The sequence below is a fragment of the Capsicum annuum genome, chromosome 5 (genome assembly GCF_002878395.1).
Source record: "Capsicum annuum cultivar UCD-10X-F1 chromosome 5, UCD10Xv1.1, whole genome shotgun sequence".
In the NCBI taxonomy this organism is placed as follows: Eukaryota; Viridiplantae; Streptophyta; class Magnoliopsida; order Solanales; family Solanaceae; genus Capsicum; species Capsicum annuum.
This window is the reverse complement of record NC_061115.1, coordinates 86,162,847-86,179,134: the sequence shown is the minus strand read 5'-3', so window position 1 is coordinate 86,179,134 and position 16,288 is coordinate 86,162,847. Positions and strand designations below refer to the sequence as shown.

General features: G+C 36.0%; 2 non-coding genes across 2 annotated transcripts; one reads left to right on the top strand and one right to left on the bottom strand.

Annotated features, from left to right (window-relative positions):
* Window positions 1-4,239: 4,239 nt before the first annotated feature.
* Window positions 4,240-4,346, top strand: LOC124899074. The gene has a single exon (XR_007056213.1). It is a non-coding gene; the product is annotated as a small nucleolar RNA R71 (small nucleolar RNA).
* Window positions 4,347-12,025: 7,679 nt separating this feature from the next.
* LOC124899102 lies at window positions 12,026-12,130 on the bottom strand. Its single transcript, XR_007056239.1, has one exon. It is a non-coding gene; the product is annotated as a small nucleolar RNA R71 (small nucleolar RNA).
* Window positions 12,131-16,288: the final 4,158 nt, after the last annotated feature.

The following is a 16,288-nucleotide window of genomic DNA, read 5'->3' as shown; positions in this document are numbered from 1 at the left end:
GGTCCCTATGGGCATCTTATATGATGTCCTATAATCCCATAATACATTATCAAGCTTTTCAGCCAATCCTTCTACTGTCCATTGACAGTCTTCTGCACTTGATTATGGATGGTATGTAGTGGCCACCTTATGCCTAACACTATATTTAGATAAAAGATTCTTAAACCAAGTGTTAATAAAATGCATACCTCCATCACTTATTATAGCTCTGGGAGTACCAAATTAGGAGGATATATTTTTTTCATGAACTTCAACACTACTCTTGCATCATTCGTTGGAAAGGGAGCTGCCTCCACCCACTTAGATAAATAGTCAACCGCTACTAAGATGTACAAGTTGTCATGATATGGTGGGAATGGTTCCATAAAATCAATCCCCCAAATATCAAATACTTAAACTTCAAGAATATTGTTCAGGGGCATCTCATGACACCTTGAAATTGAACCTAACCTTTGGAACTGATCACAACTTTTCACGAAAACCATTGAATCTCTAAACAAGGTATGCCAAAAGAAACTGGATTGCAAAACTTTCCTGGATGTTATTTCACCCCTATGATGGCAACCATAAAGAGATGAATAGTACTTTTATAGAACTTGTTTAAATTCAGCTTCCGGAACACATCTGCGTACAACTCGATTAGGACCCTGCTTGAACAAATATGGCTTATCCTAATTATAAGCACAAGAATCATGAAACAATTTCTTTCTTTGTTGAGTAGTAGCTTATAGAGGATAAACCCCACAGACTAACAAGTTTACAATATCTGCATACCACAGAATTTTAATCACCTCTATAGACAATAATTTTTCATCCGAAAACTCTTCTAGAATGCAAGAGGTGCCATTAATAATGTGGTCATGATTCTCTAGCCTTGATAAATGATCTGCAACCTGATTTTCTGCTCCTTTTCGATCACGAACCTCTGAGTCAAATTCTTGCAGTAATAAAATCCACCTGATCAATCGAAGATTTACATCTTTTTTATTAAAGAGATATTTGATGGACGTATGGTCTTTGTGAAAAATAACTTTGGTACCCACCAGGTATGCTCTAAATTTATCGAATGCATAAACCATCGCTAACATCTCTTTTTCAGTGACTATATAATTTATTTGGGAATCTTTCAAGACTTTACTAGAATAATAAATTGAGCAAAATACCTTGTCTTTTCTTTGCCCCCAAAATTCTCCCACTGCCACATCACTGGCATCACATATCAATTTAAATGGAAGCTCCCATTCTGGAGAAATCAATATAGGAGCTTCTGTTAGTTTCTTCTTTATCCTCTCAAAAGCTTCATGATAGTCCGCCCTAAAATAAATCTTGGCCTCTTTTTTTAACAATTTACACATTGGGGTTGCAATCTTCGAGAAGTCCTGAATAAAATGCCTATAAAAACCTACATGCCCCGAGAAACTTCACACTCCCTTGATTGTTATTGGATGTGGCAGCTTTTCTATCACTTAAATTTTGGCTCTATCTTCTTTAAGTCCTCTACATGAAACTTTATGGACAAGGACTGTTCCTTCCTTAACCAAAAAGTGGTAATTTTCCTAATTCATTACTAGATTTGTATTTTCACATCTAGCTAGGACTCGATCTAGATTTTGCAAGTATATATCAAAAGAATTACCATAAATAGAGAAGTCATCCATGAATACCTCAACAAATTCTTCAACCATGTCATAGAAAATTTCCATCATGCATCTCTGAAATGTTGCAGGTGCATTAAAGTGGCCAAAAGGCATGCGTCTGAATGCATAAGTTCCATATAGACAAGTAAAAGTCATCCTTTCTTGGTTCTCAGGCTCAATGGTGATTTGATTATAACTTGAGTAACCATCAAGAAAATAGTAGTACTCCTACCCGTCTAACCTATCAAACTTCTGATCAATGAATGGGATAGGATAGTGGTCCTTTTTTGTGGCTTCATTTATCATCTGGTAGTCAATACAGATTCTCTATCTAGTCACCATGTGAGTGGGAATTAGCTCATTTTTTTCATTGGTAACCATAATTATCCCACCTTTCTTTGGGACGCAATGTAATGGGCTTATCCAGGTGCTGTCTAAAATTGGATAAATAATCCCATTATTGAGCCACTTGATGACCTTTTTTCACACCACATCTTTCATCGTTAGATTCAACCTACGTTATTGTTGCACCCTTGGTTTGAAACCTTCTTCCATGTATATCTTATTTATGCAAAAAGCTAGATTTATCCCTGTAATGTCAGACATCTGCCACCCAATTGCCTTTTTTCTTTTTTTCAAGACTGTCATTGCTTTCTTTACCTGCATATCAAATAAACCTGCAGATAAAATAATAGACAATGTATCATTGTCACCAAGGTAAACATATTTCAAGTGAGGAGAAAGAACCTTAAGCTCCAATTTTGGAGCTTCATCAATTGAATCTTTGGGGGATGGGACAATTGGCCTATTTAAAGGCTCAAAAGGCAGCTTTCGCATTTCAATCACCGCCAAATTCATGACTTGAGCCAATTCCAGTGCCTCTACATTTTCATAAATATCATGACCCACCAAATCTCGCTCTAATGGATCATCTAACAAGAACAGCCTATTATCAGACTCAAGTTCTACAATGGATATAACATACAACTCCTCATATATAGCTAGAAATTTTAGCGCCTTGTACATATCAAAAACCTCCACTTGGTCATGTTCTCTCATTATCATCTTCCCTGCTGCTACATCAATTAATGGCTACCTTATCTTTAGTAAGGGGCATCCTAAAATAAATGGAATAACTGGATCAGCTTCAAAGTCAATAATCATAAAGTGCACTGAAAAGATTAATGATACTGTTTGCACCAAGATATCTTCAATAATTCCATCTGGCCTAGCAAGGGACCTATCTACGAACTGTAAAACAATAGTAGTGGGTTTGGGACTCCCAAGACCCATTTTTCTCTACCAAGATGTGGGCATAAGATTTTTACTAGCCCCCAAGTTGCACAATCCATGAACACTGATGATCTACCCAATAGTGATCTGTAAAGTAAAACTACCTAGATCCTTCAGCTTTGTGGGTCGTTAGTTTTGTATCTTTGTTGTGCACTCCTCGGTAAGTGCAACTATGGCATACTCTATCAATCGGTTCTTGTTCGTCACTATATCCTTAAGGTATTTTGCATATTTTGGAACACTCTGTAGAATATCAAAAAGAGAAAGATTTACTTGAACCTGCTTTAGAAGATCCAAAAATTTCTTATAACTGGCCTTCTCTGGATGTTTCTTTTGTCTTTGAGGGAATGGTAGAGGTAGAGTCTTCTTTTCAACATGAGTTTAATCACTTGCAACTTTTTCCTTAACCCTTTCTCCTCATGTGCGTTAAGATCATCATCATTGGCTGTGGGACTAACCTGAACAGGTACCACCTTCTTTGACTTCAGCTCACTCTTTGTTGTAACTCATTTACCTATTTTGGATTTGGCTCTGTATTGCTAGGTAATCTTCCTTGAGGTCTTGTATTTTGTTCTGTTATAATTTTTTGAGTTGCAACTCCAAATTCCTTGTTACCAACTGTTGACTCTTCAACTCTACTGCAAACTGCAACTATTGATTCTTCAATTCTGCTACAAACTGCACTTGATTAGCTAAAAGTTGCTTTATCATCTCCTCCATATTACTTATTTGAGTAGCAGCCTGATTATTCTGAACCTGCTGTTGATTCTGTTACACTGGCCCCTTATACTAATTATTGTTCTGTGCCTGATTTCCACCCTATGAGAAATTGGGATGGTTTCTCCAGTTGGGATTATATGTATTACCAAAATTTTGTTGTCCTTGATGATTTTCATTCCCTACATAATTAACAGAATCAAGACTAGCGATACAACCATCTATTACGTGCTCACTTCTTCCACAAACCTCACACCAAGAATTTACCTGTTAGACTGCATTAGCTGTAGCTACTGCTTATGGAACCCCTAACTTCATGCTATTAAGTTGGGTAAGCATATGATTTTGCATTATTGCAATTTGAGCCGATAATGTAGTGAACTGGTCTACCTCTAATACCCCTACAACCTTCTTTGGAGCACTCCTTGAGTCATCATGCCATTCAGTATTTCCTTGTGAGATCCTATTCAACAATGTGTACAAGTCATCATACGTCTTCTCTAGAGCTTGTTCACCTGCTGTTGAATCTAAGAGAATCTTGGTATTTAGATCTAGTCCCTTACTGAAACTATGAACAAGAACATCATTAGACTGATGATGGTGAGGGAAATTTATGAGCATACTTTTAAATATCTCCCAAGCTTGGTAGAGATTCTGTCCTTCATTCTATCTAAAACTTAGAATCTCGCTTCTCAAACATGCCATCTTCCAAGATGGAAAGAATCGAATAAGGAACTTTCGAGGTAGATCTTCCCAAAAAGTGATGGAGAGTGGTGGTTCAGCATGTAATCACCTGTTTTCTTACCCAATTAAAGAAAAATTGAAGAGTGTCAATCTGAAAAAATCAGTACTCACCCCTACAGGAATGTAATTATCTCTTATTTCCAGGAAGGTCTGTATGTGCTGCTGTGGGTCTTTATGTGAAAGGCTAGAAAATTACCCTGCTGAATTCAGTAATTGCACCATATTATGCTTCAATTCAAATTGACCACATTTCTTGGGCTTGAAAATAATGTTAGTAGCATGGTTCGTGAATAGGATTGCCACCTCATGAATAGGTCTAGCAGCTGGTTGAGCAGGAATAGCTAGGATAGTCGGAGCTGAGACATTTCCAGCATTTGGATCAACATTATCATTTGGATAAACTGGATGAGCCATTTGAACCAATTGAATGGGATATTAAGCTCTTTACCTTTATTGAAATATCAGTTCTGATTCTGCAAAAGGCTCTACCAGCTCTTTATCTCTCACCAGTCTTATAGTCAACTAATCCTGCAAAAATTCAGCCGCTAAGATGAAGTTGTTAACACTTAAACTTATTATCAAAAACCAAAAATTTAGCAAAGTACTAATTATACTAGTCCCCAGCAATGATTTCAAAAACTTTTTACGGCTGAAACGCACACGTAAATGCATGTGATCATACAAGTAATATAGTGACTTAGACAGTCAGATATCGTTCCCACAAGGACTAAGCAACTAGAAATTCAACCAACTTTTAGTTTTAGACAAGGAGGTATTAAGTGTTGTAAAGTATCAAGATGATTGTCAAATTACGAATAAAAATATAAATTAATAAATAAGAAATACCAATTTGCAACAATAGCAAAACAAGCAACGATTGTAAACAGTAATGATGAGAATTCAAGGATTGAGACACTTCTAACAATCTTACAAATCTCTATTCTTATCACAGTATAAGTGGTTATCAGGTTGCTGATTCACAAGATTTATAGTATGATCTTGGTCTCCTGACCTCAAATCTTCTATCTATTGAATATTGCAACTACAGCTCCCGGAGAGATACAATAATTCATCTACATTCATAAATTTATCTTCTTGCAATTCAATCAAGCTAGGCTTCTAGGTATATCCCTATCCTAGATGCTAATTCAACCTCTTATTTCATAATAAGATAAGAACCTTGCTCCCTAATTTCTTCATTCTATCCTATGATTCTCCTCCCGAATTCACATTGAAATATAAATTTTTTCTAAGGGTGGCCACTCATCAAAATAGTAATCTCAAGAAATTAAGAACAACCCAGATGATAATCCAAAAAGAAACTACAATAAAGAATATCGAAGAGTAATCATGTTCTTGGCCTCAACCCTAGAACAAGGGTGTTTAGCCACTCATGTTTGAATTCAACATCCAAAATAAGCAACTAATTATACCCAAAATTAATCTTGAAGTGAAGAAATTCAAAAAAATTTCTAAGAACCCTAAAAGAGAGATTTTTATGCTTTTCTGCTACTACTATGCTTGCAAAAATGCTTGAAATTATGTTCACATGTTCCATATATACCAGGAAAAAATTTACCTGGGTGGAATAGATCATACATCACATGATGTACTTCATAGCACTGGAGCATGTGTCGTATGATGCATTCCATAGCAGTGGAGCATGTGACACACATAAATGGAAGCTCCCACTAGAAATTATCTTCAAAAATCACTTTAAGTCATGGGGACCCTGAAATAGGGCATGCAATGCACGCTAATCGCATGCCCCACTTGAAAGTGTCTCCATATATTTTTTTGTAAGTCCAAAATTCCATTCCTTTCAGCTCGTTGCTCCGCTACCTAATCTAACTTTTCAAACATGCTTTTTAACTTCTTCTAGTGTCTACAATACTTCATATAAACCACTCTCATCATCCATCATCACATACTTCTCTTTGCGCATCCAATTTAGCCGAAACATATCAATAATCCATCCTACATTACTAATCATGTCCATTAGATACGAAATGCAATTAAGACTCAATTACAATTAGAATAACACATTTTAGCTCTCCAAAAAAGTCCAAATATGGGTGAATAGAGGTGATTGGACATATAAATATGCCTAAGATCATTGGCCACACTTAAAGTACTTATTCCCTCCCTTATCACATACTCCATGATGCATCTGCCCACAAAAATTACATAGAGAATAAGAAGGGGCCAACTGAGCCCCACTGGCCTAAGACTAGGAAACTTGTGCCCTAATTCCACTGTCTATTTAGAAACAACGATCACCCGATGACTTTGGATATGGAGTACTATTCATAGAATAAGAACCAAAATTTCCCCACTTCTTCTTAGACCACTTCCTTCCATCTCTTCTACTATTCTGCTGCCCTCTGCCCTGCTCAGAATACCTAAATTTCTTACTCTTCATTTCCCCTATTTTGGCTTCTCTTTTTTCCATCTATAACCTGTTGTTTATACACTACAAGCCTAGAGATATCCATGAAATTTTTCATAAAGGAGACCTTGCACTTCATCACCAAATAATTAGATAAGCCCAAGGCAAACTTCTTTATCTTATCCCTCACAGAAGACAGCAAGTTCGGGGAATAGTGAGACAACTGATAAAACTCCAAGGCATACTCTTTAACAGTAATTCTGCCTTACTTCAAATTCAAAAAAATCCTTAGCCTTTGATTCCCTTATCTCTTGAGGAAAGAAGCTATCAAGAAAAGCACCATAAAGGTCATCACACATAGCTGGCTTAAAATATTTACCCATCGACTACTCCGACTCTTCATACAACTAATACACCATATCCTTCAACTAGTATATGGCAAACTCCACACGGTAAGATTTAGAAGAATGCATCACTTAGAAAATCTTTTCCATTTCCTCTATGAAGACTTGAGGATCCTCTTGAACCATAGAATAACTAAAAGTCGATGGACTTAACATCATAAACTGACCAACCCTTGTAGCCTCAGAAGTAGGAGTGATAGGAGTAATACACTTAAACAGGCATGACCAAGAAGCCACCAACTGAGTTAGCCAATGAATTAAGTGGTAAAACTCAACATTTGATGCAGTAACCTAAGGTATTGGGGCAGTGATACCATCAACTTGAGGAGCTCAAGAAAGACTAGTAGGGACCGATGGAACTCTATAGGGGCAATAAGAAGTAGGGAACTTAACCGAGTCTGTACCCTATAAATAGGACGAGTTTCATCCAAGTTGCCTTCAGGTGTGATAGAGGAGTTTCTATAAGCATTAGATCTTTTGGGAGGCATGATCTAAAATGCAAATAAACAGAACTTGAGTTGATTTTAATATTCTAGACTCTACATCCAAAAAGTAGAACATAAGAAATGGGAAACGTTCCTAAATGCCTCATAGACTCTCATTTATAAGTGTGGTGCACTACATACTCATAAAATAGACTATACTCGACATGGTTTTATGGACACCCAATCTACCATGAACGAAGGTCTACTATATGAACTTATCATGACCCAAACTAGGGCTTAGTCATGAAGGGTATCTCAATTCTATCAACAATTAGACACCACCCCCTTACCTTAACAAATAGAATACAATATAGCTAGCAGTGGATAAATTTTTATCATATAACAAGATAAGCTGAGTTCCAAACATATAACAAGATAGGCAACTGAGAAAAGAAATTTCAAAATTTCAATAACATCCTAATCCAACAAAGCCTCTAAACAAACCAAAAACCAATATAAGCTGGTATATGGTAATAATAATATCCAAAAGAATCCAATGGATATAGTCTAAGACATATGTGATATAAGACTTTAAAATGATAGCCTTTCCAGAGAATGGAAACTCACCACTTCAAAGATGACTGCTGATAACCCTGGAATCCTATCACTGTGCAAAAAAAGTAGAAGTGTCTCCTATCCCTGCATCGCGTGGGGATACAAAACTCAGAGAAAGTTAGTAGGGTGAGCGCTAGCATTTAACTTAGGAAAGGAATAAAATAACTCCATGTCAAAACCATAGTAAAATCCATATGTACACATTATAAATATACATATATAGAGAGAGATATATAATATGCTAGTATAGGGAACAATGTATAACATGAGAATAAAATATTTGCTTGGATTGTGTATCTTTAACTATCGTAAAAAGGCCCCCATGGGCTATATAGGCTTAGATCCCCCTGCTAAAAGGGCCCTAGTACATGTTACCTGCATGATCTATATAATAATCATATTGCATATGCACCAAGGGTGACTCGAACACTCGGTCATATATCAAAGGTTACTCAAATACCTGGTCATAAAGCAAGGGTGACTCTAACACTTGTCCATTTAGACCCCCGCATTAGTAAATGCTATTTCCAGTATTGGTCAGCAGGACCTTCATTTTCACGGGCTAGCTACACAACCCCTTTTAAGACTAATTAAAATATTTACACATTCCCCTTCATTGAACTATGATACATATTAGACATACACTATTGGTATCATTATACCAACTATACTTTTAAGGTATTATAATCATGCTATTACAATTCCATCAACTTGGGCAAAATAATCCCGTTTGTTCACTATATCAAATTTGGTTCTTTAACCTTTAACGTTATGCAATATTTCCCAGGGTATTTTTAATACATATATTATCAGGTTCAAAGTAAGTTTCACAAGATAGGGTTGAAGTATTCACCAATTCAACTATAATCTATATAATTAGGGAAAATCCATGACCCCTAGTTTATTCACCTGCCTAGGCACCCCATACGTTCAACCATCATATAAGTAAGAAAAATTATATATAAACCATGGGAACATCATTTAAGAAAATAGTGATTCAAAAGACTAAACACACATTGCAAAGACAACATTCAAAACCACTTGAATAAAAATTTAAAACAAATTCTTTAAAAAAAACTTTAGTGAAGAGTAACATGTTTGAGATATGAATAATTATGGAGATAAATCAACCCTTTGACATTCTAATTGCCGATTCCTTAGGAACCCTAGGTGTTCTTGACTTATGGATTTGAGAAAGTTTGAGAGAGTGTATTTAATGGCTAACTATTAAAAATAGGGTCCCCAACATATTTTATGATCCTGGGTCTTTAGTATGGAAAGAAGGAAATATCCAAAGTACTCGTAAATAAAAGTTGGTCGCCAGTCATCACTGGTCACCTTACGACTTGTGCTAACTTTTTATGAGTTGTCACTACGACTCATAATGTAACTAGGATCTTAAGGTACCCACACAATTCTGACAATGAGTCCTACCCCATGATCCTAATTTGATATAGAGACTCATTAGGTCCAATTATAAGCACATCAGAAACAAAAGACCATTACACTGGTTTAGCTATGGAAGGGACCATACGACTTGTAGAGAGTCCATATGACTCATTATGTCCTAGTCATACTTAGACCAGAGACTTTGGGTAAGACACTAGTCATCCTATGATTTGGGATCCTATGACCCGTAATGAAACCTTATGACTCATAAGGTGTGTCGTAGGTTGGGTAGCAAGCTTTAAGGTCAAAAATCTTTTCAGGAATGAATCTAGGGTGTTATACAGAATTTACCCTTATATTTTATATATAACTGAGTTACCTGAATTCTCAAGAATGAGATACATAGTTGATGAGTGGTAAATTAACCACTCCCTTACATCCAAATTTGTGTACACTACTATGATTTAATGATTTGAATGACACAACTTGGTTATTTAATGCATTAATTACCATAATTTTTAGGTATACAAGCAATGATAAGAAAAAAAAGTGAAATAAGTTGAAAATAGATCAAAAAGGAAAGAGAAGTGCAAAATCTAGAAAAGTAGGAGGAGGACCTGACCCTCAATTACCGTGATAGAATTATGAGGGTCACAATTATGAAAAGTCAAGCTTGGTCAATTGTCGGCAATCGTGATGGTCTTATGGCGATCGTGGTAGCCACAATCACAGCATAGTGGGTTTATGCTGAAGGGTAATTTTATAATTTTCTATAGCCGACCCCAAATCCCGCATAAGGGGAAAAAATTTCTTATTTAGCATTCTTTACTTTGAAAATTGAATTTAAAATAGTTTGAAACCCTAACAAATTGGGGAAATTTTAGTGGCTAATTTCTCAAGAAGTTTTGGTTGTAATTGAAGTGGGATATTGGATTACTATTATTTTCAGTTTCTATGAAAGAACTTAATGAAAATTTTGGTACATCCATTTCCTTCAACTTCATGAGTAGCTAAATTTTTATCTTGGGATTATGAATAGAGTGCAAATATGTATAGGTTATGATTTATTAGTGTAGATTCTAGGTTACTGATGATGGGTTTCACAAATGCTTGCTTGATTGAGTTGGGATTATGGGTGAAAGCATCAAATTCCCAAAATGGATTTGTGGGTGAAAACCCTAAATTTCCAAAATATCACATTATTCTTGAAAGCGGGATATAAGTATACCTTTGGATCCTCTATCATCCATGAAAGAAGGATATGGGTGACAAAGAATTAGTGAGAAATATTTAGATATGGCTTATTCCCTTTTCATTATCTTAGAAATAAGGGTGGAATTAGAACTAGCTAGGTCTTTGTCATCTTCTTAAAAAAAGGGATTCCCAATTGAGGTATTGGGTGAATTTTGTAGCCACATCCATGAGGTATTTGAATGGGTCCATGGGTGATGATCTTGAGGTTTGATTGACAAATTAGCATCAAGAACCCCTAACCTATCCTAATCATATAGTCATTAACTATAATTTGCATTTGATTGTCATGAACTCGTGCATTCTTTGCCCCTAGGAAGACATAATAACAAGACTTGTGTCATGTTTAAAACTTAGCCACCTTTGTTTCCTTGCATTAGTAGTTTGATTAGATTTTTTGTAAAACAACCTTTCAAACCAAACCCTCCCCTATTTTAATTCTTGTATTTAATTTGATTTACATTACAGGTATATCTTTAGTAACAATTAACACCCATTGAATTAAAAGACTAATTACACTCCTCGAGGATTCGACCCCAAATCACGTTGGGTTAATATGCTAAAAAACAATTACCTTGCCCATAAATCATGAAGTGATTTGAGTGTATCAAAATAGCACTGTTGCCGATGAGTTAGACTTAGTTTTTACTTGTACGGTGTTGATTACAGCTTTAGGTATACCCGTGGTGGTTTTTATTTACTTTATTTATTGTTTTTATTTATTTTTGAGTGATTTTAATAGAGTCCATGACACAATGAGTGACCATGCAAGTAATGCCAGGACTTTTGATGGTCCCCTTGATGACGAGGAGCAACTCCATGATGTTGGATATGCGAGTGCTATTCGTATCCCACCTAATCAAGGAAATGGGATATTTCACATCACGAGTGTTTTGTTGCACATTCTTCAAATCAAATGTTTATTTAGGTGCCAAGCTCATGACAACCCCAACTTCCACTTGAAGAATTTTATGGAAGTTTGTGCCCCCTTCAACATTGCTCACATCTCACAAAAGTCCATATGATTGTGCCACTTTCTATTTTCTCTAACTAGTGAGGTGGTATTATGGATATAATCTCTTCCCGCTGAGTCAATCACATTTTGGGATGAACTTACTGTTGAATTCTTTGACCGATACTTCCCCCCATCCAAGATGTTTCAATTGCATAACAAAATTACTAATTTCATTAATTAAATAGAGAACCTCTATATGAAGCATGAGAGATATTTAATGGGAAACTTATGCAATGTCCCAACCACGAGGTTCTAGAGAAGAGGCTTTTCCAAATATTATACCAGGATTTGGATCAACTAAACAAAACCATGGTTGATAATGCGGCTGGGGGTTCATTTGTGAAGTTGTCTTTTAATGTGGCTACAAACTTGCTTTAAAAAGTCATAAAGAAAATTTGGGGATGGCATACCCGAGACACTAATATAGCTAAAAGGTCTTCTACCACCTTCTATGTTGATAAATAGCAAAGGAAGAGAGATAAAGAAAGTGAGGAAAACATGGAAAAATGATGGAATAATTGGAGTTGCTAATGAAACGTGTGATGGGTGCACACATAAAAATGGTAAATGTCATGGAATACAAGGTCTATGATGAAGAAGGGGACAAAAGGCTAGATGAAGAAATTAGGTATTTGGCTAATTTTCCAATGGGTTCCTGCTCGGTCTATCAAAGTCAATATGGGAAGTAAGGTTGGACTGATCTTGAAAGATAATGTGACTGGCGAGATAGGGATAGAGATCATGATTGGAGAGATAAGGAAAGGGAGTATGATTGATATATTCCTCCCCATGATCAAGTAAATAGCAAAGAGTTTAGTTTTATTATCCTAAAAAATTCAAGACTAAGGATGTCTTAGCAAGGATTTTGATGAGAGTGGAGGAAACAGACAAGATGGCCCAAGTTGAAAGTCAAATTTTTGCAAATCAACAAAACAGCGGTACACTCCACCTTAATAAAGCAATTGGAGACTCAAATCGGCCAAATCTCCACTCAACTTAATGCTACACAAAAATGAGGCCTTTTTAATGATACCATTTTTAACCCAAAAAATGATGCCCAAGTATTAGCGATCGTCATGGGGAGTATCAAAGATCTTGGTTGAATTTGAAAAGGAGTTTAATGCTAAACAAACAAATGTGAATAAGAAATATGTGGTTGATTCATATGAGGAGCATCCAAAGTCATAAGAAGGGGATAAAAAAGAACCAATGATAATGGATGAAGTGGTTGATGAAGAGGGAGATATGAAGGTGGCTGAGAATGATGAACCACAAAGTGATATAATGTTTACCATGAAGGTTCCTTCTCTCGAAGTCTTAAAAAGAATGACGACAATGCCAAATTCAAGATGTTCTTTGCAAAGCTTAGTAATCTATCAATTCATATCCCGTTGCTATAGGCCATTCAAGAAATTTTGAGATATGCTAAGCTTATAAAGAATTTGATGTTAAAGAAATGTCTTGTTGATGGTTAAACCATTTAAATGACTCATGGGTGTAGTACTATTATGACTAGCACTATAGTGGATAAGAAAGAAGATCCTGGAACCTTTACAATCCCTTGCACCATAGGAACACACAAGTTTTACAAAGCCTTGTGTGACCTTGGTGCAAGCATCAATCTTATGCCCTATGCAATCTATTAGAAACTCGGGTTGGGATCTCCTACTCCAATAATAATAAGGCTATTAATGGCAAATCGTTCTATCAAGAGAATTTTGTTTGATATTTTAGTGAAGGTGGATCATTTTATTCTTCTAGAGAACTTTGTTGTGTTTCATAGTAAAATTCACCAAGAGATACCTAATATCCTTGGTCTACCTTTCCTCGCAACCATAAGAGCTATTATTGATATGGAGTTATGAGAAATGAAAAATTGGGTCCAAGATGATGAAGTGTCCTTTCAAGTATGCAAGACCGAGAAACAACCCATGGAGCTACAAGTAGTATCCATCATTAATGATGAGGACACAAAGTTAAATGATGGGTCAATTGAGGATCCAACTTGAAAAGATGAAAAACATCATGTTGTAATGATAAATTAGTCGCTAGGTGGGAGGCAACCACTAATACCACAAAAGTGGCCCGTATTCTTTATTTTTGATTAAGTAGAGTAGGTTTTATTTTTGGTTTTGATTGATCCATCAAATTGTGGTACTATAAAGTGTTTTGAATGAGTTTGAGAAAGGGAAAGTGTGGTGCATTTGAGTGTTGACTGAATAGAGGACCAAATTTGGCCTCAGTTGCTACAATTGTGGCATACATGTCACCGCTATCACGGTAGCCATGTGACCTGAATCATGTAAATTAAATTGTAATTGCGGTCAAGTCAGTTTTAAAAAATAAATAGTCGGCCATTTTTCCCCACACTCCTTTCTAATTTTCTCTTTAATTACAAGTAATGTTGGCTGAGTTTTTGGGAGCCAAATTATGCATCAACATCCTGTTGCATCCCTCAATCCAGTATGTGATTCAAACTCCCTCTTTTATGCCTTTTTGTAGGTCTTAGAATCCATGTTTTAATGATGGCCTAAAGTGGTACTTTGAATTCTAAATATTTGTTTGAATGTGATTTCTTGGTGTGGTCAGCTATTGTAGTTGGTGTGTACACTGATGGGGAAGTCTTGATAACCAAACTTTTGTGCAAATTTGATTAAAATAGTTAGTACATACCAACTGCTTAATTATATACCCAAACAAGTTCAATGTTAGTTTTTCTATGTTCCGAGGGCATAATCAAGAACCTAGGAACTATGTTCTTTACACTTAATGTATATTTTTACTATGGAATATAATTTGGCATCGAAATTGGATAAATTAAGTGTTTGAATTTTCTATTCGAGATAGCCTCTATTACCGCAATTATGGTTATAATATCTCGATCACAATATCATAATCACAACTCAGTGGACCGCGATTACAGAATTTGAGGCTATTTTCAACTTAGACCAAAAATATGCTAGGTCTATTTCTTGCCCAGAACCCATTATGGTACCATCCCATGAGCTTAAATTTGTAACATAACATAGTTTTAACTTGTAGATATTAGCGATTAATGCTATTATGTGAATTTTAGGTTTTTAAGGATCAATATGGAAGAATATGATCAAACCTATTCATGGCCCCAGAATGCCATAATCAGTACTATGCTGACCTCTCCAAAAGCAAATCGCTCCCTAAGAGAGGCATTTATTCGAAAAGAGTGCCGAAGAAGATCTTGATATTTCATGCTCGGTTGGGAGACACTAGGTTTAGTTGTTTTGTCCTGGATCCTTATCGAGAAAATGAGCATTGGGTAAGGGAATTCTATGCTTGCCTTAATGTAGTATCTTTCTCCAAACCAGTTGTTTGAATTAGGGGAAGAATTTACACTTTCGGAAGAATCAAATTAATGATCTATATGGGTTTTTGGATAAGGAAATGATATAATTTGAGGCAAAGGGGCATGAATTGGGGATTTGGATGGCTAAAAAGTTTTGTCCTGACAAGAAGGTTCACTAGGCGGCCACTAAGAGGGGTCTATCAATGAATGATTTCATAGAAGAGGTAAGGATATGGATGAACAGTAGTTGTATTCGGGTTTCTTCATGCAAACATATAACTGTTGTTCTAGATATCATAGCTCGGATGGTTGCTTGTATACTAGACAATATTTCTTTAAATGTTGGTCAGCTTGTGATTTCAGACATGAAGCATTTCAAGATCCATGGCAGTATGCTCCTCTTATTCCCTTTTTTCATTACTAAGTTGTGCAAGAGAGTCAGGGTTAAGTAGTACCCTATAGACACTTGGGTTTTCCTAAACACCCCCATTTGTTCTCTTAAGATTTGAGGTGATGAAGCATCGGGCAAGAGCATAAAGAGGAAGATCAAATTGGACAAGTTAATATTTAAGGACATAAGCTTGTGCAGGTCATCAATAATAGGGCCTTTTAAGTAGATCTTATTGGAGATAAGGGCAATAAATAAGCTTGTAGTAGGTTTGTCTCAGGGGACGGGAGAGTCTTCCACTACCCGTCATTCTTTTGTGGCTCGGTTTGATTATGAGATGTATCTGGAAGATTAGAAGAAGTAGGAGGCCACTATTTCTAGGATTAAGAGGTTGTATTCATCTTTGGCACATTCTCATAGAGAGCTCAGGGACTCATATGAGAAGATAAAGAAGAGGAAGAAAAAGAGAAATTTTTTTTTTCACCAAGATGTGGAAAGGGGTGAAGGGCATTTAAATGTCCAGAAACCAAGAGATAGGCTTCCCTCTTCCAGAGTTTATAGTAATGATAATGCCCAAATTGAGTGGTACTGTTCTGATGATTCTAGAGGTGATGTGAAGTTCAAGAGCGACAATAAATCTTGCTGTGATAATAGGGAACACCCTTTTGCTCTCTTTATACTTTATTGATTATGCAGTGA